Genomic DNA, 27057 nt, shown 5'->3' with positions numbered 1-27057 from the left:
AAGCTGCTTTGACATGTATTTACATAACAGTGTTGCCAAATATCAATAGCATTAAATTAGCTACTGTTTACTGTAATAACACTAGTTAATGGTATAACACTAGGAGGAAGCGTTTGAAGTTGTAGTCACTTATTTAACTATATGTCACTTAATCATGACTTAAACTCTATGATTGCTGAGAGGAATAATTAGATGACCCAGAAATTTGTCTGTGCCCCTTGAATAGACAATTATACAAGCTTTCAGAAAAAAAAGGTAAAACATAAAAAATTAGTTGTGTGAATTGAGAATAGAAAAGTGTTAAAACAGTATCAACAGGACTAAAACAGAAAGAGTAGAGAGACAGTGTCTACAAGTATGGTTATAGCAACCGTGTGTTTTGATAGACATTTGTATGGAAAACAGATGTAACTGTATCTGTGGCATTAATTTCTTGTTTAAAGATTCAGCAGGATTTTCCCTCAAGCTGGAGTTGGGAACAGGTGAGAAATGGAGTTTTTCATAGCCAGGTTCTGTGATATATCTTCAATAATTCCCCCATCACCTACTGTAAGATTCTGCTTTTCAAGGCAGATTCCACTCGAGGAATTATTATTAATAATTTAGTTACTGTGGGACCTCCTCCCAAGCACAATAGATGTCTGATTTCAGAACTGACAAGGGTGCTGAAGATGTGCATGATGCTGTCTGAAGTCACACCTCGTACAGCAAATTTGTGACTGTGGCTCAGTTCCCAGTCAAACACCTGTCCCATGTCTTGGCTCCATCCCGGGATGCCATACAGGTATGTAACAGCTCCATAACCCCTGACCCTGTAGCCTGTTTCCATGACAAGGAAACGTGTGTATAGCACCTGTAAGAGTCAGTCCATAATCAGTGGACTCAGGATGCCATCCAGATAGGACTATAGCAACTTTCAGCAAATTTCTTCTCTCTACAGTGATGGGCCCAAGACACGGGAGTTTTTACACATATTTTCCTAGCATGAAAATTTAGTAGAGCCTTCAATATCCTTATATTGCCCAGAATAAGGCTGAAGCCCAAAGTTCTGGAAGAGGTAAATGTAGCTCCTGGACTGTAATAATTGAGTGTACACCAGAGGTTTTGCTGTCTTGTCTTTTTACTGAAAGAATGGTGATTGCTTAAATATATTCCCTGAATAAATTTTAGCCTCATTTTTAGTCTGCTGAATGTCTGCATGTTAAACAGATACAACTATTAGCATTAGGGATCAGCCTCTCTGAAAAAAGGTACACTGCAATTGAAGCCTGGTTTCAGCAGGCATACACATAGCAAGTTGGAAAATGTTGGCCTTCACATATTTGTCAAGCAGGCTGAATCCAGGCTGTCTCTTGTTTAAACATAGACAAGAGCTTAAAATATACTCTGAGACAGAGGAATAAAAGGAATATAGATATGTGTGAATTGACTTTTTTGGACCAGAGACCTGGAAAGATCTGTTAGAGAAGGACAGTGTGGTGAACACGTTGCTCTTTGAGCTCACACTGAATAATCCCTCTTGTCTTTTCACTTTTTTTTTTCCCCAGAAATAGTGACACTTAGATTTGAAAGTTAAATGAAAGAGGATACTTACATAGGCAGAATGGGGACAGCTTGCATGGTGCTTTTGTCTCTTCTTCCCTTGATGTGTTGCATCATTTTCCAACTACCTCTTTAGCCTGCATTTTTATTTCAAAATACTTTAACTGTTTTCAGTAACTGATGCATGCAGACTTGTGCATTTTTCACAGATGTCTGATAAATATTTTCCATAAATAACACTTTCTACATTATGATCCTCTGTATCTTACGAAATTTGAAACATGTCTACTTTTCTATTTCTCTGTTGATGGATATTTCCTCTTGCCAGATATTTTAGATAGCTTTAATGAGCCATAAACTGCTCAAACTGTTAAAGGCTTGATGACATGCAAACCTCAGCAGCCAGGTTTGTACTTGTTTTCACAGTAGCCTTGTGGTAAAGATTTTGGTTCATTTACCCAGTAGCAGGCTGTGGAGCCTAGGAGTGTCTGGCAGTTCTGGGGATGTGGTAAGGCCACTAAATATTTGATTTCTGGAAAAGAAAAAAAAAAAAAAGAATGCTGCAAAATGCATTACTTCTGCCTTCTTTGAACCATCCTTCACAGATCAGTAACACAGAGATTTTCAGATTGCTCTTCTTTGGCTTCCTATATGCATCTGGAGACACTCAAAACCCACCTGGGCGTGTTCCTCTGTGACCTGCTCTAGGTGGTCCTGCTTTGGCAGGGCGGTTGGACCAGATGATCTTTCAAGGTCCCTTCCAACCCTCAACATTCTGTGATTCTGTGATTCTGTGATTCTGTCATCCAATAACACAGAAGTTAATTTTTATCTCATTACATTAAATTACTTAAATATTTAAACATTGATGCACACATTTGTTCCAGTAACAAACCTATTCAAATAGTCAAGAGAATATTACATTCTGAGCCAAGCCTTACTTGGTTTCTGTCTCTCTTAAGAGGCACTGTGAAAGTAAATGGAAGGAAAATCTATTTCTACTTTACTGTTTGAATGGGGTGGTATCCTCTACAGATTAAATCAGTATTTAGTGGTATATGTAATGAATTCTTACTATCCTTGTACAGTTCCTGTGTGAACCTCAAGTATTTCTATCTTCTGCAACGCTGTTGGTTGCTTTCCACAGTGACCAGTCTCCTGGTTTCCAGGTTTACACTTGATTTTAATCCCATGGCAACATAAGATTAAAGAGAATACTACAAGTTTGAATGATGTACACCTAAAAAATTCCTATTTGTATCCTAAGATTCTTACACAGAACAAAAATATTGATGCTAATTGGGATCTCCTGCAACCCTAATCACTACACATATCCAAACTGTTTAAGTTATTGTATGCAATACAGTAACTAGGAATGCATTTTCTTGTAAAACTGTAAAGCTACTTTTAAACATGGTATACTAGTATGTAATCAGACTACCTCTTTCATGGCTCCTTAAAACTTTGTGGTTTACAGAGAATGCTCCCTCCTAAAAAGCAGGATCTGTTTTTAAACATCTAATATTTCCTTAAATTGCTATTACAAGCATTTAGAAAGCCAAGATTTGATACTCATGCCAACAGTGAAAATTTGATACAAACAAAAGTCAAATACAATTTCCATAAGGGAAAGTGCAATAATCTCATAATTCATTGAACTACAGGTCAGTGGTTTAGACTGAGAACTCAGATATTCATCAAAAGCCTGAGTTAAATGTTTGTCTAGGTAGTTGTAAGATCAGGCAATTGTCCTAGCATTGTACAAAGTTAGATCCCACAAAAATAAAGCTGGTGATGAACTTGTGAATGACCTAACATTTTCCTGCATTTAAACCCCTTTCTCTCTCTTTTTGTCTCACCTGACTCTTGATGCAAGAATGACTAAAATGATGTACTGGTCCCACAGCAGAAGGTTACATTCTTGTTCTTACAACTCTCCCTTATGGGAGTATTTTCATTGAAGCTGCAGTATTGCTAAGTGGCAATTTAAATCATAGTTTTGAAGGACATAAGAAACTACAATCCTTTAGTTTGACCTACTGCATGGCCGCAGAATTATAATCAGTAATTATTTTTGAAACACTCCTAGTGTCCATTTTGGTATTTGTCCTCTTGTGTGTGTCTATCCAGTTGGTTGCAGATAGGCTTTGCAAGCCCTTGTCCCAGCACTGGTTTACAGGCTTTTTTTAAGCTAGCACAGTACATGTGCTACTAAAGTCAGCCAAGCAGCTGAGTATATTGTCTGAGACTTGTTATCATACTAATACAGCTAAATGACTGCTAATTGCATTTTGTTAACTGACAACTTGAGTGGGGTGACGAATAACTGCTTAAAATTGAACTTAGAAACATGCTTTCAGTCCTTAATTTCATAAATGAGATAAATATTTTCAGAATTTAGGTCTTAAGATAACCCACCTAATAGGAAATTAATTCAGACATTTCTGTATGCAAAATCTGAATGACTCTCAGCACTAAACCTTCTTTTCCTTAGACACAATTGAGTTACATAGGACATGCTCAAATGAGTGGAATTAGACAACTTCTGTAAATAATCATGAATCTTTATAAAAAACATTTATTTCCATAGATATATATGGATATACAAACTTTCTACAGGCTTACTAACTCCTTTTCTCAGATCCAGGCACGTTAGGAACCTGTGAAAAGATCTAAAAACATTATCAAAGCTGATAAGCCAAGATGATTTTATCTTCTGGAAATGGAATCTTGTGTGGGTTTTGGGGATTTTTTTTGGAGAGGGGAAGTTGGGGTTCTTTTTTCTTGAAGAAAATTGAATAGAAAATATAAACCATACTCTAATAATAATATGTACATAGTCTCAATGTTAAAGATTTTCATTGAATATTTTCAGTGACATTTGGGGTTTATTGAAGGCAACATCAGCACTTAAACTCTCGTATTGTCCTCAAAGTTGAACTGCAGGAGGAGCCGAGATCAGCTAAATTAAAGCTCACTTTTGCAGATACATTTCAACAAAGATTTTAATACTCCCATTCTGCAAATAAACCAACAGTACTAATCTCAGACATTTCCATAAAATCAAGAGAGTGTGGTACTAATTTACTCATAAATTTCATTTATGAGAAAATGCAATCCTTTGCTTAATAATCTGCTGATTTAATTTACCCTGTAAAGTAGGTACAGTTTTTCAGAGGACAACTTCCAAACATGTTTTCCATGTTAGAAAATGTTTACAGATCTGGGCAATCTTTAGTAGAAAACCAGAAATTTTTCTGAGATTATCTGAGGTTCACTGTACTTGGGAGTGCCTTACCTACATTGGTGTGTAGTCAGGCTGAGGTATGGCACCTGTTAGCTGTTTTGCATAAAATACCATTTACACTGCATTATCTCACTGTGTCTTTTGGGATCTCACTGCTCTGTTTAGAGGTTGAGGATGCTCTCCATTGTGCATGTTCTCTGCCACTCAGCTGCTACAGTCAGATATTTACTGTGGTGATGGCTTTTGCATGTGAGGTTTTTATGTCACTTGTGAGGACTTTTTTTTTTTTCCAGTTTCACCTGCAATGCAATTTGTCCCTCCCATAACACTAACAGTGAATGAAAAGTTGAACACCTCCCTGTTGGGGCGTGGGTTGTATTACTTACCTTTCTACACTCATGGACCTCAGAGGATCACAGCGCAGCATGCACTGTGTGTTAATATGCAGTTGAACCCCGAAGTCATCCAACAGGAACCTCCCTGCACTGGTCCTCCACACTCTGATACATGATGAAGCTGCTGAAGGGGTGGAGGAGGAGTGGGAAAATCACACATCAGCCTTAGGGAGCATTCCTGTGCTATTGAAATCCCACTCTGTGGTGTTAATCAGCACTCTACTTGAAGTTTTGAGAAAAGTACCTGGAGTATTTATGCCTGAGGGCCTTTCAAAATTAATTCAAATTGTTTCTTGCAGAGGAATGGGGAACATGCAAATTGTTTCTTGTAGATGTAGCTGTGTAAAATACTCTTGCATCGGGATGAAGGAAGATAACAACCCCTGAAGCCTATGTACTATTTTAACACAACCTGTTCAAAATATATAAAGTGTCTCCCACTGAAAAAGATCGTTGTTTCTGTCTGTGTTGTGTTTTCTGTAAGAGAGAAAGGCTATGAACCTTTTCAGAGTAATTCAAGTAGTTAATGTAAGATAATGTATTTTTGTGTGGTAGTTAGTATGTATTATGTGATGCTACCATCAGATTCATAACTAATAATAGTCGTTCTTTCCAAGCCTATAAGTACAGGGTACTGCAATTATCATACTAATCGGTAATTTATGAATTGCATGCATTTTAACGTGTACCATTCAAATTAGACTCTTGTTATTTTCGATAGGATAACTACAAAGACCTAATTGCCTCAGAGTTGAAAAACACTGATCAAAAATCTAGACAACATTTATTACAAATGCGGGGATATATACAAGGTATATGTTTCTAACACAGCAATAACCAAGGCAGGAATGACAAGCAATATTATCTATTAGTGTATTTGCTCTGTTAGATAGTTTCCCTTAGCATGATCTTGCAGTGCGCTTCAGTTGACTTAAATTGATATTTATTAAAGTTAAATTCTGAGGAGCATCATAAAATTAGTCTTGGCAAAGACTATGAAACTGTATGGACAATTACTGAAAAGTGAACAGAATTTGCTCTAAGGATCTAAGTTTTAAAACTTTTTTAAAATTCTGAAATCAATTTGTCTACTCAGCAACTTTTATAGAAGACAGTTAGCTATATTCATCTGTCTCTTGACCACTCACACTACACAGCAATCCCGGTTTTGATGAAGAATATTTTGTTAACCAAAATGCAATTTGAAGAGTTACTTCTTTTAGTAAAGGGTTCTGCTTCTCTCCTCACTAACTGTATTTCACTTTGATGAAATCCCTTGTTTTCTGTGTCCTTGTCAATAATATATGCAGCACAATGCAGTCATTATGTCAGTCATAAATAAAAAATTGGAATAATCACCATGTCCTTCACTGACTGGAAAACCTAGATATAGTGGATTCTTTGATTCAGTCGACAAAAAGTATTTCTATATGAACATAAATATATTTGCCCAATATGATTAGCTTCTATAACTTCTCCTGCATTACATGCCTTTTTCCAGTCTCTCCTTAAACCTGCCACAAATATTACTGCAGAAATGTTTTTTAACATAGGCCCAGATATTTTGTTTTGATTGGGCAGAAAGAATTCATTTCTGCTTTTCTTCCACAACATGAAAGAGATCACCGAATTCTTTCCAGTATGCAAATAATATCTGCATTCTATGTAAGGATAGCAGCTCTGCCTCTTATATATGTCCGTTTCCTCTGATGTGAAAGGGTTACAAGGTGAGGCTCCCTCACAATTAGAGCAGCAAGCAAATTTGATATTTTTCATACCGTCTTCCTCTCCCAGCCAAGTCACAATTTTTAAAAGACTAGAAATAGTCCTAAAATGAAATCAGTATTAATCGCTCTTCTCCATCTACTGTGTGAAAAACTCATATTCAGCTTTTTTTTTTTTTTTGAGCAAAGATATGAAAGTCTTTCAGGTGGCATGACTTCAGCTTTTGTTACCTATCAGACAAAACCACTAACCAAAAAGGTCAAGGTAGCGTGTTACAAAGGTGTACCCAGAGCAGAATTCAAGACTCTACATATTCACCACCACTATCGCCATCACTCACCTGATTACTGTCAAACAGCAGTACCTCAAATTTGATTTATTTACAGCTGTGTGATTGAAAGAATACTATTACCCTCTTCAGATAAAAAGAGGTCACTTAAACACCAAATTGACTTATTTCATATCACTATCAAATACATTAGAAATATAGATAAAAATATCTCTGTGTATTCACACATTTAGAAATGCCAGAGGGTTTGCTGTATTTTACGAGAGTTATAGAAAGTAAAAAACCCCATTTTTTAAAAAAAAACCCTGTATGTAAAGATAGTATCAATTAACAGTTAGCTGAGGAAAATTATGACGGGCTGTCCTTGTCCATCTGCCAGACATACACCCAGCCACCCTCTCTTTCCCCCCTCCTCAACAAAACAGAGGGAGAAAATAAGATAAAAACTTGATGTACCTAGATAAAGACAGGGGGATCATTAACCAACAGGCAAAACAACCTCAACTTGGGAAAATTATTTTACCGATTCGCCAATTAAAAATACAGTTGGGTGTTGAGCAACAAAGACAAAAAGTAAAGCACCTTCTACATGCCCCCCCTGCCCCTTTCTTGGTAGGCTCAGCTTCACTCCATTCCCAAATCCTCTCCTGCCTCCATCCCTACTAAGCAGCACAGGGGGATGAGGAATGGGAGTTGCAGTCAGTTCATAACAGCTGCTCTCTGCCACACCTTCCTCCTCACACTTTTTGCAGTATTTTACGCTTCCATTCACAGTAATGTGACCCACTGTTTATATTTTTTACAGTGTTTTATTGATTGGACTCACTCTGTGTTCTTTAGTTCAATTTGCAAAATACTGTTGCTCATAGTGACTGAGTATTGATATGAAAGACTTGTGTGGAGACTGGTAATACGCTGGTGTAAATGGCTGTGTTTTTCAAAGAAACCTAAAGATTTTAGGAATCTAAACTATACTGAAATTCAGTAAGCTTGGATGACCAGCTAGCTCAAATTTATCTGAAAAAATCACAACAATAATCTAATACATTCTTGCTCCAGGAGAAACAATTTTTCCCTTGGAGAGGAAAAAATTTCAGAGCGTTCCAATTCTAAGTTCCTTCACTGAAACGGAAATGAAGGGGACTTAGTTTTTGGAAAGCTGATCTCTTAGGTACTCTCTACATTAAATCTATCTATGCATTTCACTCCTACCTTGTGAGAGATTAAATAATTCTTAAAACTGAGATTGCCAAGAAGCTTGTTTTTCTGTGTGTATCCACCAGTCCTACCACAGGTCTCCATTGAAGGTAAAAGGCATCCAGTTACTCATTGATTAAATCAAAACCAAGTGAATTTTCGCCTGTTCTGAATATAATTACTGGTTACATTTACATTTTTCATCCAAGACATGTACTCAGACATGGTCAAAGGTATTTCAGGATTCGTATCTTCTTTCTTCCGTGAATGTCTTCTTTCAATTTTTGTTCTGCCTCGTTTTCTTTTTTCTGCTTAAAGCGCTTGTTCTTACTGGTGGATCAAGTCTAAGCATAAAATGCAATAAAACTTTTATTTGGAAATAAAGAACCTTTAAGTGAGATGAATTCTCCTCACCTTCATACCTTATTAATAATTTTCACCCATGAGAAACAACTGTAACATGCTACCTTCCTGAATAAGAACTATTTATAGCCTGCTTTCTGGAAAAAAAACAGATAGTGGACAAAGCACAGTGAACTGGAAAACAATATGTGTCTCAAATATTGTGGGTTTATTGGTAGTAAATCTTCCTTTTCTTTTATGCCTTGTAGTAAATAAAATATGTAAGTCCTCAATAAATTTCAGAATGGTTTGGAAAAGGAACTCTACCGTTTTTCTAACTATTATCATAGTTGGCATAAATAATATCATAGAATGAAGTCTTTACATTGATTTAAAAAAAAAAAAACTTCCAGCAATTTATAAGCAGTGATTCTCATCCTCTGAGTGAGAACATTAAGACTTTTTTAAAATGCAAGATAATTTAGGAAATTGAATTAGAAAAATCAAGGATAGTGGAGAGAAGCAATGTCTCAATACACATCTCAGCTATATTGGTATTTTCTAGAAACTTGTCTTAAATTTGAGAATAAACAAGAAAATGTCCATATATGTATGTTTCAACATGTTTTTAAAATTTTAGTATCAGAACTGGATTAAAATGATGGTAATTCTAGCAATCTATTGGAAGCTCTAGCCAAAAAATCTGGAAATTTCAGGAAAAGAAACTTGACTGACTATGTTTAATGTATTGGGGTACTAAAAAAAAAAAAAGAGTATCATATAGGTGGAAATTAGTCCACTGTAATTAATGCCTACATAAATACAGAACAAATGTCAACAAAATGAGCTTACTGGATTAATTACTTTGCCAGTCTGTTCTGTAATAGGGATGAAAGATGAAATAAAACTGTAAGCTGACAATGTTAGTGATGGATATTACTTGTTCCTAATATCACAGCTGATTCCAGTACAGTCATATTCAACGGGATTAGTGTCTGTAACCCACTGCATTTGATTGTGTAAAGCCATGACACTGATTAATAACTAGCTTGACAATCAAAACTTGTGCCTTATATTTAGCAAAATTTAGTTATTTTTTTCTTTTTTTCCAGTAAGACTTCTGTTAGCATACACTATTATACTTGGCTAGTGATTTCGTCTCCTGGAGTGAGCAGGAGGTATTCCTTCGAATTGCCATCAGCAAGTAATAAACAATGTCAGAGAGATGTGTGTTCGTCATCTACTGTAATAAAACTGTTTATTTTGTTATGAGGTGGGGAAAAAGCAGTGGCATTCTGAAGCCCAAAGTCTTAATAAACTGATTATTTTGCGTTTAATGTCCAATGTTTTCTGACTGAATTCTGTTCAGCAGAGTGTAACTGTAATAATGATTTGAGGAGTGGAAGCTGTAAAACCAAATTTTGCAACATAAAAGGGACAAAGCTTTGGGAATCTATCAACTTCTTAATTTATCATCTCTTAACTGCTTAAAAATACATTTTCATAAGCATTCATAGAAAGGACCTTACAACCTGTAAGACAATTTTGTTTCTCCTCCCACTGATCTCCTTCTTCCAAATTGGTTTTGTTTTTCCAGCAAATAAATGGGAACACCAAATAATTTCTATGTACCAGCTGAAATTGACAGGGTGATATTTTGCAGTATTTAATTTCTAAAAGGGCAATTTATGTGGTGATGTAAGAATACATAATTTCTCTGTCCAGTGTTTTTCTAAACATATTATGCAGATTTGAAATGCGTTTGGTAGGAAGAAATAACCTCAGAGGTATGAAGTGGCTAAAATTCTGGTGTTTATAAGCAGATGGAAAGAGCAAACTATGTGTGTGTCTTGCCCAGTCAATTACATTTCCTGTTACTATTTTATGGCACAGAGATTAACTAAAATGTAATAGCCTGTGTCTGTGCTTTTACACATCAGTCAAATGGAGAGTTTACTCTTGCTTGTGCTAATTTCTGGGCTTGGATGTTATTTTTCAGATGTTAACTGGTCCAGAACAATAAGAAACCCCAGGAATGGACTCAGAAATTTCAGTACTTCAGGACATCTTTGGTACTGTGTTGTTTGTTTGTTTGTTTGTTTTTTACTGATGCATCTCCGGGTAGTACACAAGATACCAGGAAATTCAAACACAAGTCATATAGCCATGCATATAGCCATGAAAAGTTGAGTTTCTTTTAATTGACAACTTATGGAACTGTTCTCCTTATTTTAAATTTTAAATGAACTATGTTTCAAATTAGTTGATCTAAAATAATATTACACCTATATCTAAGACATTATCATGAGGTAACTACAGAATTTTCTGTAATTGTAAAAATTGTAAAAAAGATGTGTGTACATGAAGCTTGCCTTATTTTTGCACTACATTGTATCCTTAAATTTATTCTTAAGCTAAGTGTTTCTCCTTTTATTCTTCTTTGCGGTTATTTGGCCATGTGGAGGCATACTCCTTTTGTTTGACAGGGCTACAGCTACAGGATAGCAAAAAAGCTGAAAAGAGGCGAAGAAAAGGAAGAGGAGGCAAAAGAGAAGAACCGAAGAATAAATTTTGGAAAGTATTTAATGTTCTGGGCCAAAATTAGGAGGTACGTAAGAGGCAGAGTAGACCATAGAGAATGCCAAAGACAGTATTCAAAAAGTTGTACAATAGAGGAAAAAGTATAGAGCATAAACTGGTGTGACCGACCAGAGAACATGTTCAGTGGAAGATTGCTGAAAGACAGGCAAGGGCAATGTGCTCAGGAAGCTCAGAAGAGCTGTCATAAAGGAAGATGAACTTAACAAACGGGACATGAGGGTGGTTTGTGTTATAGATAAATAGGTGTATCTGTTAGGTGAGTCAACTAGTTGTATAAATGTCCTTCCCAACAACAACTGGTGGACAGCATTATAGTCCTAAACCAGCCAGACCTACCATGGGGACAGTTTGTATGTGTCTCAGCCCAACATAGCTTGTAAAAATCAAACAGACAACAAAATGAACTTTGAAAAGAACAATGGGCTTGAACTGACTTCAGCCTCCGTATTCCTTCCTAGTGACTGAGGACACCCAACATCTTGATAATGAACATAAAGAGACTGGCAAAGTTTATCAAATTTGTGTTATGACCTAAGTGTACATTGCAACACTTGTGATTTTAATGCATTGCTGTATCACTCTGCTAAATCAAAATCCCGTGTAATATCAAATATCTCTAGGTAAGTAAATTTGCCACTAAACATCAAACTTTCCTCATGTAGAATATCTAAAAGAACCTGCTCAGAATGAGAAGTGGAAGGGAAAATAAGAGAAGGTGCTTGTAAGTGAACATAAAACTTAATATCTGAGTATTCTGAAAAACAAGAAGGTGTCAATTCAGATAAAAATACAGATAAGAAAAGAGAATTTATCAATCTTCATTCTCATATTATGTTTATTTTTTTGTATTTTATTTGCCTTCGTTTCGTATTTGTTTTATAACTATGAATAAGAGAAGAGGGAGATTTCAGAATTAAAAAGCTGTCGTCATTAATTACAAGAGATGTATAATGGTAGGTATTCCCCAGACACATAACTCGTTAACCTGTGCGCCATCCCATTAACCTATACTCAGAAAGGCCCGTGAGGCAGTGAACAAACAATGGCACTTTGTCTTTGGGCAATAAACAATTTAAACATTTTAATGTTAATATTTCATTATAATTTTTGTGATGGATATCCTGAATTACCATAAATATTGAAAAGAAAGGACAGAATAGTATTTCAGTCAAAACATAGTGTTTGCAAGATCGCAACTTCAGCTCAAGTTTTTTTTATGCTGTTCTTTCGTATAGTCAGAGACTTGACTACGAACAATTTTAAATACATAAATATAAGCTGAATTGTCTCAGTAAAGCCACCCACTCCACTCAAATCAAAATATGCACCCAGTAAGTTCCCCAGGTCAAAGTGTGGATGTATCATTTGTACATACATAAGTGGAGACCCCAGGATGAAAAATCAGACCATTATCAGCATCTTCTTTGTCTCTTCAGTAGCCAGTTACACTGGAACTGTACATGACACTATTTGTAGATCTATTTAGTACAAATTTATGATACAGATTTTAATGACTATAACAACTGCAGATATAGAGAATATGTAACAAAGACAAAGGAAATAAACAACCTTATTGTTGAGAAAATCAGCAATCTGAATTTCAGCAACATTCAAATAGGAAGGAAGTGCAATCTGTGAATAATGAATGAAGTGCCTTATTGTCTTATACAACTGAACAAACATGCTAGCCATTTGGCAAATCTGATACTGCCAGGATATAAGAACATTATAACGCCAGTTGTCTGTTACCGGGAGCTCTTAAAAGAGCTTAAAAAGCTTAAGATTATATTAATAATAGCATATTTTATGTCACATTGTGAATTTTCAAATATATACTGTTTTTTTAGTTACAGAGTTATATCACAGGTTAGGATGTGCACACAGACTCTTGACATTTCCTCCCATTTCATTCCATCCTAGTGGGACAGCCTAATTTGAATGGCCAAGCCAACAGCAGGAGCAGACAAAGAAAAACTGCTGTGTCACCTGGTAGAAAAATAGCAACTTGGATTGTCTGGGGAGAACAGTGGGAACTGAATGGGCTACATAACGTGCAATTCACAAAGAAGGTTAGGCAGAATTTCAAGCTCTCTTCATTCAATAGGTGGAGAGAGGAGAGAGAGAAAATATTTTGTAACCACACAGCTTTTCATCCTGTACTTTACCAAGCTACCGCCTTTTAAATAGAATGAAAATGATATTCTAGGTGCAGTAACAGCAACATACCTTAGAAGACCCAATTTTTAAAACTTAGTACATATATTTAGAAACCAGCAATAGCTACTTACAGGTCTGGAATAATAATAAGTTTTTTCTTAAATTATTATTCAGTAATTCCCACTTCAGAGAAAGAAATTTCTTCCAAATGGTACACTAGAATGGAGTGAAAGTACTCAACCTTTGTTTTATGTGTGATTTTTTTTTTTATTACCATCACTTAAACCTTGAATTGTTAAAAATATGTACAATTTTAATCAAAATGTCTTTTACTGTGTGTCTGCTTAACCTAGTGTTCAGGAATTCCTAGCCAATTTTTCACTGAATCTCTAGTGTTGATGATCTTTCTACTTTCATTTGTTCAGTAAGAAAGAATTATCTGTAGAAAAAACTTGTGCAAATGAAAAGAAAATAAGCCAGCTGAATTCAATGATATCTACTCAGAGTAGCTACAAAAAATATACTTCTTTTAAATTTTGGTCAATTTGTTACAGCTTCCTGATATGAAGTAACTGGTTTGTTTGGGTTTTTTTTTAATTATTAGACATTTGTAAATAAAGCAATGAAATATTTTTCACCAAGTGAAATTAAACACAACGTCTGATTTTGTGATTACATAAGATATATTTGAACAATGTGTGTGGAACATAAGAAACCTGAGCATGGTTATATTGGAGTGAAGAAGCACAAACTGTATTTTTTCATATGCATCTTCACTTTCAAGAATTTGTGATAAGGTACTTCTCGACCCAAATGTAGATGCAAACTACTATGTTTTACATCTTCTAATGGATATTTTCCCTGTTAATTTGTCTAATGGTTTTCTGAAGGCATTAATATTGGCATCCATGACATCCTGCGGCAACGAACTCCCCAATTTAATTGTGCATTTTGTGAACTTCTCTTTTGTTTTAAACCATCTGCCTGCTCATTTCAATTGATGTCCCCAGCTGTTATAGTATGAGAAATAGAGAGTAACTGTAACTCATTGACTTTCCCTGTACAATTCATCATTTTCCTTGTCCCTACCACAACCCGTGTAGGTCTTCTTTTCCAGACTGAAAAGTCTTAATGTATTTTATCTTTTTATATCAGCTTTTCCCAAATTCTGTTTTTGTTTTTGTTTTTGTTTTTTTTTCCAATGGGATATCTTCTGTAGATTATTTTTTTCTTGTTCAAAATAAAAAGGAAAGCAGAAATAAATTGTGTCCTGTTGTGATATCACCTATATGAGGCTAATATAGATTTTCCTGCTGCAGCTAAGTTTCCTACATAGATACACCAAAAATTGTAACATCCAAGGTATAAAGTGTTTTACTTAGAGTTGTCCTAAGAACGCTGATTTGAGTCCAACAGAGTAGTTAAAAAGGACTTACATTTCCTTTGACTTCATCTAGGTCAATTATGTTCTTCAAGTTAAACACATATTAAAAATTTTTATAGGTCATGACGTATTCAGCATTTGTCAAATAATATATAGGAAACATTAATTTCCTTACATTTAGAACCCAGAAAACCTCTCAAAGATTCTTCCAGGTCAGAATAAAGGAAGGAAAACAGAAATAAATAATTTAACAAATGAAAGATAAGTATATGGCCAAGATAATTACAGTGATAAGAAGGTCTAGGTAATGAGACTTGTGAAGCTTGGAACTGCAATTTATAGCTAATGGACACCTCAAAAAAAAAAAAATTAAAAACTAAAGACCACTTTGAAGCCCTCAAATATATGTCTCTTTTAATGAGAGACTTTTATTAGGTTCAGAGACTTTAAAGGGTGATCAGGAGCATGAAATCATTAGTTACCTTTAGTACATATAGTGATGAGCTGCAACTAACTTGTTAGGTAAACCAGCAGCATGCTCACCACCCTCCATGCTGTTTCTCACCAAATCTCTGCTGCCAAAGCTGTCACCCAGATAGCAGAAGATTGACTTCTACTGCACCTTGGTATGGGCCAAATCTCCACCTTCCTGAGTTATCTTCCCCACTCTTCTTTCTCTCCTAGGGCTTTTTAATCTTATCATATCAGTGCTTCTCTTCTCTGGATTGTTGACAGCTTTACTTTATTTTCAACTGTTACACATTAGTATCAGGCCAGCAGTCTGGCCTTTCTTTGTTCCTGCTTTCTGAACTAGCAAGCCTTCAGAACCCCTGTGCTCCCTTGTAGATAGACCAAAATTATAGCTATAATTATGGCTCCTCACTGACTTCTTTCCATACAATTGGGACCTGGATCGTGGCTTCACAGGACTTTATCTGGATTGTGGGACTGGGTGCATGCTCCCCCACACGTCCCAGCATACTGGTCCATTAGGGCAGGATGCAGAGCACTTCCTGCATGCTGCAGTAGCCCCTTCTCTGGACAGTCAGGGGATGGGGATCCTGCAAGGCACATGAAGGGGTGTGTATCAATACCTTGCAGTACTGTTCAGATATTGTGCTTAAGCAGTTCTGTGGTATGTGCTGAGGAAATACAGCTGAAAAGTAATCATAGAATCATAGAATCACTGAATGGTTTGGGTTGGAAGGGATCTTGAGGATCACCTAGTTCCACCCCGCCCTGCCAAGGGCAGGGACACCTTCCACCAGACCAGGTTGCTCCCAGCCTCATCCAACCTGTCCTTGAACACTCCCAGGGAGGGGGCAGCCACAGCTTCTCTGGGCAACCTGTGCCTGTGCCTCACCACCCTCACAGGAAAGAATTTATTCCTAATATCTAAGTCAAATCTACCGTCTTTCTGTTTGAAACCTTTACCCCTCATCCTATCATTACATTCCCTTATAAAGATCTCTCCCCACTTTTCCTGAAAGCCCCCTTTAAGTACTCGAAAGCCCCTAGAAGTTCTCCCCGGATCCTTCTCTTCTCCAGGATGAACAAGCACAAGCATCTCGGCCTGCCCTCACTGGGGAGGTTCTCCAGCCCCCTAAGCATCATTGTGGATCTTGTCTGGGCCTGCTTAAGTAGGTTCGTGTGTTTCCTGTACTGGGGGCACCAGAGCTGGACACAGCACTGCAGGTGGGGTCTCATGAGGGCAGAGTAGAGGGGCAGAATCACCAACCTTGACATGCTGGCCACACTTCTTTTGGTGCAACTTAGGATGCAATTGGCTTTCTGGGCTGAAAGTGCACATTGCTGGCTCATATTCAGTTTTTCATCTACCAGCACCCCCAAGTCCTTCTCTTCAGGGCTGCTCTTAATCCACGCATTGCCCAGCCTATATTTAATCTTGGGATTACCCTGACCCAGGTGCAAGACCTTGCACTTGGCCTTGTTGAACTTCATGAGGTTTATACAGGCCCACCTCTCCAGCCTGTCAAGGTCCCTCTGAATGTCCTCCCTTCCCTCCAGCATGTTGACTGCACAACACAGCTTGGTGTCATTGGAAAACTTGCTGAGGGTGCACTCAATCCCACTGTCCATGTCACTGACAAAGATGTTAAATAGCACTAGTCCCAGTACAGACCCTTGAGGAATGCCACTCGTCACTGGTCTTCACTCAGACATTGAGCTGTTGACCGTGACTCTTTCAGTGTGACCATCTAACCAATTCCTGATCTACTGAATGATCCATCCATCAAATCCATGTCTCTCCAGTTTAGAGGCAGGGATGTCATGCAGGACAGTGTCAAGCGCATTACACATGTCCAGGTAGATGATGTCGGATGCTTTTCCATTATCCACCACTGCTGTAACCCCATTGTAGAAGGCCACCAAATTTGTCAGGCAGGATTTGCTGTTGGTGAAGCCATGGTGGCTGTCACCAACACCCCTCTCTTTTTTTCATATGCCCTAGAATATTTTCTGGGAGCATCCACTCCATGATGTTAACAGGGCACAGAGGTGAGACTGACTGGCTTGTAGTTCCCCAGGTCTTCTTTTTTTTTCCCTTTTTGAATACAGCGGTTATTTTTTCCTTTTTTCCAGTCAGCAGGAACTTTGCAACTGCTGCCACTTCTCACATATGATGGACAGTGGCTTAGCAATTTCATCCAACAGTTCCCTCAAGACCTGTGGATGCAGCACATCAGGTCTCATGGACTTGTGAACCTTCAGGTTCCTTAGATGGTCTCAAACCTGATCCTCTCCTCCAATGGTCAGTTCTTCATTCTGCCAGCCCCTGTCTTTGCCCTCTTCACCTTAGGCAGTGTGGCTGGAGCACTTGCTGGTGAAGACTGAGGCAAAAAGATAGTTGAATATCTCTGCCTTCTCCATATCTCAGGTAGTCAAGTCTTCCATTTCTTTCCAGAGAGGTCCCACATTAGCCCTGTCCTTCCTTTTATCACTGACATATCTGTAGAAGCTTTTCTTGTCGCCCTTGATGTCCCTGGCCAGGTTTAATTCCATCAGGGCAGGGCCTTGGCTTTCAAGGATCAGACATGCTCCTTTACTCCTACTGAACGGCTTGAATTCTTTTACAAGGTAGGAGTCTAAATCAAGTAATTTTTCTTCAAAAAACCCATCTGGACTTATTAGATCCATTCCAGATTTTCACCATCTCAGGGGAATGACAGGGCTTCAGAGCGCTGTGAGTGCCTGATTTCTAAGACATGTTCCTAGTGTGTTCTTAGATGTGCTAACGCAAAAATGTTATTCAGACCACACAGGCTCTGTTTTATGCAAACTGGAAACACTGCTTGTCTTAAAACCTATTTTGTATGAATACAGTTATATTTTGGTGATATTATTTATTTAAATATATGCACACATATTTCAGTGCATTTCAGATGCCTAGGTTTGCAATATTGCCTCATGGCTGAATTAAAATCAAAATAGATTCAAATATTTCAGAAAGAAAATGAAAATGTAATTTGGCTTGCACAAATGATCTTTTCACATTTTTTCGTACCCTTCTTTCTCAATTTTAACTGTGAACATCTTTGATTATAGAAGTTAAAATAAACTATTTTATGATTTAAATGCTGTTAGTTGAATAATACAATATTAAATACTTCAAGAGCTTCACAATACAGAAGATTATCCCAGAATAATTGAAAGATTAAGGTGCGGTCACTAATGACAATTCCTTGTGATTATATCTGTGATTATATATGAGGGTGTTTGAAGGACAATGATGAATACTGGGAAGAAGAAACTTTTCATATATATCTGAGGGTAAAGAAATAGCATTGTTTTGTATTCAACCTCTTAACTCATCAGATAACCAATATATATTTTGGGGCAATACTTAGAGGTTTTGTGAGGTTAATTACATGTTAAGTTTGTAAAAATGTCTTGTAATCATTTGTGCCATTTCTGTTTATTCTGTCATAAGATTTTAGAGCTTCAGAGCAAACCCAGTAGGATTTAAAAAATATCTGAGGAAGGCAGAAAATCACCTGGGCTAGTGGATCTTCATGGATGTGCACCCAGCCTCAGTGCACGGTCATGTTGTTGGAGTTACATAAGCCACAGGAAAGCATGTTTTGCTTCTTGGCACGGTGCAGATAGGATATTTTGACCATCCTGGGCAAACCAAGTGTCGCAACAAGGGAGTGCTATGCCTGCCAGCTCTATGGCAAGTAGTTTCAACAGCAGGCAGCGAGGCAGAGGCAGCCTTGCACAGCTCTTGAGTAGGGTTGGGGCAGGTGGCCTCACTCACAAGAGAAAGAAGTTGTGTAGAGACCTTAGGACCATAAGACAAACAGGGAGAAGAGGAAACTCAAGAGGTTTCCCAGGTCATCTGCAAGTCTGAAGGCAAGAATAACAGTTCTTACGTTAAATACAAACAAAATTTTTTTTTCAGAAGACCGGTGGTGTTGGTTTCCCAGCCTCTCTGTCAGCCTACTACCATGCATCTCCTATCTCATCTTTTAGGAATTTTGTCCACTCTAAACAGTTTAATCATCTCTTCTGGTTTTCAACTGTCATTACACGGCTAATTTGCTTAAGGTCATAGAAAAAATTTCACTTGAATGTCTCTTGAGTCAGTGTATGAAGACTAGAAGTTAACAGTGAGTAGAGAAAGAAAAAAGATGTTCGTTCAACAAGTCTCCACAATACAGCATGGTGTTTGCTTTTTGCTACCAAATACTGAATAAAATTGTTGTATGCAAAACAGAAGCACATAGTCTTCACATAAAAATAACGGTGTCACTACTCTGTGGCTTAGCAATGAAAGACACATCAAGTCAGAAACTGACTAACTCAAAAGTCTCGTTGCTCCTGCTAATCTATGAAAATCCATGAAAAAGTTCAGTAATAGTTTCAATGAAGATTACAGAGCACAGTTACAGTTTTAGCTCTCATGCATCAATGTCTTTCACAGCGGCTTCCAGAACGCTGAAGAGACATTTCATATTCACATATCTTCCTGTATCAGCTTACTAATTTTCTAGCCGACCATTTTAACAGCAGGTTCAGATACAGACTTTGGCCTTCAAATACACTCATATAGACTATTAACAATACTGCCTTTAAACAAGTTCCATGCAGAGGAAAACACAGCTTTCATTAACTACAATTTGCAATTTCATAACCACACTTGTCACATCCGAGCTTAGAAATATATTCTACCACAGTACCCATTGCGGGAACTGACAAATTTTTGTACCTGATTTGCGTGCAAAGATAGAAATGTTCTTATTAGTAGAGTAATATGGTACACAGCAATAACTGAAAACATAATATAGAATCATAGAATCATTAGGCTGGAATAGACCTCTGAGATCACCAAGTCCAACCTTTGACCTATTATCACCATGCCCAGTAAACCATGTCCTGAAGTGTTGTAAGTTGTGTTCTGCCACTGTCTTTTGGGTGACCTGAACAGTATTTTTTTCTTCCTATGCTTCAGTTTATCTGGCTGCAACATCAAGATTAAGATGTAAAATGTTTTAATTAATCAGACAAAAAATAGACATATTAAAAACTAAAGCAAGTTCCAATATAAGACATAGGTACCCTTAAGTTAAGACTACAGAAAATTTACTGATTGTCTTCTTCTAACTTTACTGAAGCTTAGGTAGAGCTTAAATATGGGCAGCACTGCACACAGTTAGAAGCAGAAACGCATCCTACAAAGAAATTTTCTAATCGAAGGTGTGACAGGTTAAGGAGCAGCTGGGAAGGTAGTTGTTTGTATTGTGATTCCATACATTCTCTAAAAGGAGGGCCTTCATTTTCTTAAATGAAGAAGAATCAATCTTCTGAATGATATCATTATGAATTGCACTTCATTGGCAATTGCACATTTGTATCAAGGTTAGAATGCTTAAAAGGTAACTTCTGTTCTTGCTCAAATTTTACTATTTCCATCTGAAGAAAAATAAATATACACCTGAATTTACAAATACAATGTAGCTTTGAAATAGAAGCCATGATATACTTACTGAAAAAAAAATTGTCCTTTTAACTTAGCATTTCACCTAGTAAATTCAGACGCAGGTATGAATTCAGATGCTAAAAAAGAGTTTCGTCACATTAAAGAGCTTTGTATACAAGTAATGAAGCATGAGTTTTTCTCAGAAAGAAATCTCCTTCAACTCTCCAATTTATGCACTAGAAAGAGCTAGCTAGATACACAGCCTATAAAAACAAGAAGACTTTAATACTGTTTTCTCACTGCAACATCAAGCCATATATCCATATTCACTGTTAGTATTTGAAACTCATCACTGGAATGAAAAGTTAGACTGTCTTTTACAGAGGCAAAACTTGCAGATGTTACAGGTAAAGCAGTAAACAAACTAGTTAATTGTCTGTATAAAAAATACGAGGGTGGTCCCGTATGAGCCACATTCTAGTTTGAAGGTCACCTACAATAACAAGAGAAAAGTTTTCGCAACATATAATATTTGATTTTTTTCCCTTGACATACTGCAAGGCATTCAGTATTTAAAGTATTTCCAGGTCAATATTATTAAATTTAAAAAAACTAACTATGTAGGACAACAGCAGGTAGAATTATGGTCAGCATTTAAATTGATGCATATCTTTATTTATCAGCTTATAAAACATTGATCCTTATATAGAAGAAAACAGACAAGGTTATTCTACTTCACAAGGGTTAAGATATACCAAAATTTACCTCCCTCCCAAGCCAGCAGAAACTGGAAAATTTTCAAGATTCTCAAAATTTAAGAAAAGAAACCTGAGGGTTAAAGAGGCAGTTAAGGTGCTGAGCTATTTTGGAGCTGCAGGGTCCTTCCAGGAGTTCCTCCAACACTTGGTGTTTCAGCAGAATCTACAGCTTTGGGTGTAGTGCAAAGGGTTCTCTATCACATTGGGAAGAAGGAGAAAAAATATCAGTGTACAAACTAAGGAGCCACCCATACTGACCATCTAAAAATTCTGAGCACAAGGGAAAGATTTTTGATCACGTGGGTATTGAAAACCAAACTCCTGAGGCAAGGTTCATGCAGGGCCTTCCCTCCTTTTGAATCCTATGTGAATTTCTCATCCCTTTTTAAAATGACAGGTTAAGAGGGCAAACAGTGACAAGGGCACTTCATAAGTTTCATCTACGTCAAGAAAAACACTTAGCTGGGAAAACCTAAACAGTACCTGAATCCTGCCTAAAAAATGGTCTGAGGCAAATGTAATCTTTTCAAGGTGGCTTAAATGTTATTCACAAGAGATTACAATTATTAAAGCGTTATACTTAGCAGAGAAGAAAATAGGCTTCCAAGAAGGACCTAGCAAGTTATCACCTTGAGGAAGTTCAGCTCAAGCTTTCTGATTAATGTATCTGTAATGCAGCCAATGCACAGGCCTTTGATAAACCTGACTATTACTGTATCAAATAAATGGCTCATCTATCAGCCCTTGTGTAGCTTGGCTGTGTTCACATGCATGCCCATGGAAGATAATCACACAGAGCTTGCAACATAACAAATTGGTTTGTTCTAGCTGGTGTAGTAATTAGGAGAAACTTGGGGGAGGGAGATCAAAGGTTCACAGTGTAAGAAGTAGTGAGTGCTCCACAAAGGAAAAATAAAAACAAAATTGTCCCTGATGAAGAGTATTGTTCAACTTAAATTCTTGCCATAAAGCAAAAATTCATTTATTGACAAGCACTCAGAAAAAGCTAAAATACATATAATATAAAAGCATGACTAATCTACTAGGCAATTAGCAAAAGCAGAAGTAAACATTTGAATTTTCAAGATAGGCTTTTATAGGCATTTTGTACTGATGTCCATCATATAACAAATCTCCCTGAGCAAGACTGTGGTATTAGCTGACATTTGAGTATTTCTGTATAAAGAAATGACATAATATGAACTTCTAATTGCTCTACTGCTCATACATTCTGTATTGTGTTTCCATAATTGTTTCTGGTCTTGTTTATCCATGCACTGTGAATAGCTAAGCACTGTAAAAGCTAAATGAAGCATGAAACTTCAGCAAAAGCAAAATGAGAGAAGATGAAACAAGACCTCCAGGACACAGAAGCAAAATCAAAAGGGATGACAAATGACTGGGGACTGGGTGTCTGCAGTCACCCTCCCTTGTTTCCAGTTAAAGCCTCTTGCAATACCTTGATTGAGGCTAATATCCTATTTCCAATACCTACAATCACCTTTTAAGGTTTTGATTGTATTAAACCTTTTTCTTTGCCAGAAGATTTCTCAAAGTCCATAAGCCACTCCTTCTCCAGGCGAATCTTCCTTTTTTTAGTATCCAGTCCATATTCTTCCTGACTTCTCACTCTAGTGAAATATTTTGTCAGATTGTATTTATTCAGTCAGGTGGCTCAAATCCCTGTATTGATAACCCATTCACTTAGGTATTTATTACTGTACATCTGCCAATGTTACCAGCAAGAAAATGGAGCTGGGTTCAACTATATGCTAGATTTTGTGTGTTTCCATAATACAGAGAAACAAATGCTTGCCTAGAAAAGCAACAAGTAGCGTAATGGGAGAAATGGTTTGCTTCTCCTGTACAGATTCTGTCTTCTTTCCCTCCCCGTCACTGAACTTAAAACATCATACTGGCTACAGGTCTTCTTCTTAACATTTAAAAAAAAAAAATAATCTTGTTATTATCCTCCTCATACATACTATTGATGTTTCCTTGATTCTTTTTACTGATTTTTGTGACTGATAAACATTGACATCTAATAACCACCTTTTATACATTTATTTTTTAAAAGGAGCCGTAGAACACTTCACAGTGTAGAACTTCTTCTGAACAACACAGCTTCCTGACCAGTGTAACATTTCTCTTCGTGAAATCCTTTTTGAGTATCTCATTGATATCTTGAACTTCTTCATCATTTTTTAAAATATTTTTACTGCCTTGCCAGTATTCTAGTAAAAACATTCTTTACACATATGAAGTTTCTTTTTAAAAATAAAAAATGAATTTTAGGTCATGTTCCTTGTGCACAACATACCTAATATTTCATTGAAATAATGAACACAGTCGGGAAATTTAGTTGTTAACAATTGATTGCTGATCTATTTGTCTCTCTTTCTCTAACAGTAAAAAACCATGAACAGAGCCTTAACCAATGTACTGCAACGTGATGCAATGATGTGATACAGTTCAAAGATGTATCTTAAGTTTATCCAGCCCACCTTCTGACCAAGGCAAATAACTCCTTGTGAAACTGCTAGTAAGTTTCCCACCCTGGAACAGTCACTCCAGAAAACTGCTAATGGCTCACGAATCCATAGGTTGGGCAAGTTCACCTCCCTCCTGGGGTGTGACTTTACCCAGCTCAGAAGCTGTTAATAAAACTACGATTATGAAGTAAGGGAATACTCTATTGAAGTGCTCTGTTCTTTCATGTTAACGTCAGCAATAGCAAAAGTGACTTTGCAGTGTAAGCCTCTCTGGTGTTGATCCAGTAGAATTATATGACTGAACAGGATCCTTGACATCTTTTGAGGTTCCTCTCCAAAGATTCTTCTCCGGCTTTGGTCAAGTCTCCATTTCCATCCACTTCCGATACATCCAATGGTCTCCTTGGATCCTTTCTCTGCCCAAAGAAAGGATTATTTAATATGTTTACCTAATGCATTATTTCTCCCCGTAAAGACTCAAATCCCATGCTTTTTGTACGCAATGAATGACCAGCATCTTCACAGTAAACCCTGTCCAGTCTTGGGATGATGGTAACTTGTGTATAAAGCCTGTAACGTATGATGATGAATGGGCTGCTGCAGTACCTGCCTGTCAAAGCTGCCTTTTTCCCAGACAGAAAGACTGCTCACCATTTTTCAAAGACAGTTTTTTAGCTAGAGGTTCTCAAGTCTGAGAGACTACAGGTAAGGAAGATCTGTTTTGCTCATGGTGCTAAGAAGGCACCTCTTTGGTTTTGGGCACTTTTACTGGATAAAGAAGAAATACAGAATCTCAAGGTGAGTTAGTACTCTATTATAACAAAGAGATCTCTGCTGCTCCTCTGATGACTTCACTCTCCTTCTGTTTTGGCTTCTTTTGCCATCTGTTGACTGCAAAATTCTGAAACTTGTTCCTCTCTTTCAGAATTTAAAAAGAAAGGAGTAAAGACATGAGAGATCCCAGAAATTATCCCCAAATGGAAAAGTAAACTGCCCATCAGATTGACAGAATCTTGCAAAATAAAATCTTGGCTGTTCTTAAAGAAAGGTGAACAACGTAGAAGAAAAGTTTTTTTAAATGCTATGCTAGTACCATTTTTTGTGACAAGAGTTTTAAAACAGCAAATCACATGTCACCACGGCAAACAGTAAAGCACACATATAGTTGCATTCAGAAACACCTGTGTATGCCAATGCTGCATTTTCTGACAGGTATCTATTATGCATTACTCAAAGGCAGTGAGATATCAAGATATCAACACAGGCTAGCAGATACAGAGGACCAAGTTTATAAGGTGAATAAATAATGTGACTTGAAACTTGTAAAATCTAATAACCAATGTGTCAGAGCTGAGAAACACAAGATAAAAAGCAGCTTGTTGTTTTGAATATGACTGTATAAATAATCTGTTACAGTTTGCCTAAATTTTCCTCTCACTGACCTACACGTTTCTGGAACTCATAGTGTGGTTAAATATTTAAGTTTACTGGAATTTTAGTGGTGTGGGAAAATGAAGACAGATTACAAGCGCTGGCAGATACTTTGTCTGTTCATGGGGCCTGTAATGGAGAATGTTCCTCCATTAATTGCACATGCGTGAACACCAAACAGCATTCTGCCCCATGTACACTAGATGGTCTCTATGCATATTACCAACATTAAGTAAATAACATATCCCTGGGAAAAAAATCTCTTTTAGGCAATACTAATCACAAGCTGGATACTTGCAGGTACCCAAAACCCCCTGCACTAATAGGCATACACAGCATGTTGTCGTATATGGAATAACAAAGATATAAAAGCTACTTCGGTCAGCTTAGCTTTGGTATTTTGTTATTTCTTTTTCTAAACTACTCTTGAAGGAATCAAGGATTTGTGCTCTGAACTCTTTGGAAGGCCGTCTAAGTTAGCATTTCGATAACAAAATAGAAAAAATAGAGAGTTTATGACTTTTGGAAGAAGGGGCAGGCAAATCAGGAGGACTACAAGGACATTGTGAGATTATGCAGGGAGAAAACTAGCAGGGCCAAAACCCAACTAAAACTTAACCTGGCTACTGCCATAAAAGCAATAAAAATTGTTTCTAGAAATACATTAGCAACAAAAGGAGGGCTAAGGAGAATCTCCATCCTTTATTGGATAAGGTACTTAATGCCTTCTTTGACTCGTTTTTAATAGTAAGACCAGTTCTCAGGGTACCCAGCCTTCCCTGAGTTGAAAGACAGGGATAGGGAACAGCATGAAGCCCCCATAGGCCAAGGGGAAACGGTTAGCAGCCTGCTGCTACACCACCTAGACACGCATAAGTCTATAGGGCCAGATGGGACCCACACAAAGGTACTGAGGGAGCTGACAGAAGAGCTGGCCAGGCCATTTTCAATCATTTACCAGCAGTCCTGGCTAACTGGGGATCCCAGGTGACAGGAAGCTGGCAAATATGAGGCCCATCTACAAGAATGCCGGGAAGAAAGATGTGGGGAACTACAGGCCTGTTAGCCTGACCTTGGTGCCAGGGAAGGTTATAGAGCAGATCATCTTGAGTGCCATGACGCAGCAATTACAGGACAACCAGGTGATCAGGCCCAATCAGTGTGGGTTTATGAAAGGCACATCCTGCTCGACTAACCTGATCTCCTTCTATGACAAAATGACCCACTTAGGGGATGAGGGAAAGGCTGTGGATGTTGTCCACCAAGATTTCAGTAAAGCCTTTGACATTGTTTCCTACAGCATTCTGCTGGAGAAACTGGCTGCTCATGGCTTGGATGGACATACTCTTCACAGGGTAAAAAACTGGCTGGATGGCTGGGGCCTAAAGAGTTGTGGTGAATGGATTTCAATCCATTTGGCAGTTGATCACAACTGCTGTTCCTCAGTGCTCGGTATTTGGGCCAGTTCTGTTTAATATCTTCATCAATTATCTGGATGAGGGGATCAAATGTTCCCTCAATAAGCTTGCAGATGACACTAAATTTGATGGGAGTGT

This window comes from Leptosomus discolor, chromosome Z (assembly GCF_034619465.1).
Source record: "Leptosomus discolor isolate bLepDis1 chromosome Z, bLepDis1.hap2, whole genome shotgun sequence".
NCBI classification, from domain to species: domain Eukaryota; kingdom Metazoa; phylum Chordata; class Aves; order Leptosomiformes; family Leptosomidae; genus Leptosomus; species Leptosomus discolor.
The sequence above is the reverse complement of the archived record's forward strand: the minus strand, read 5'-3'. Positions refer to the sequence as shown.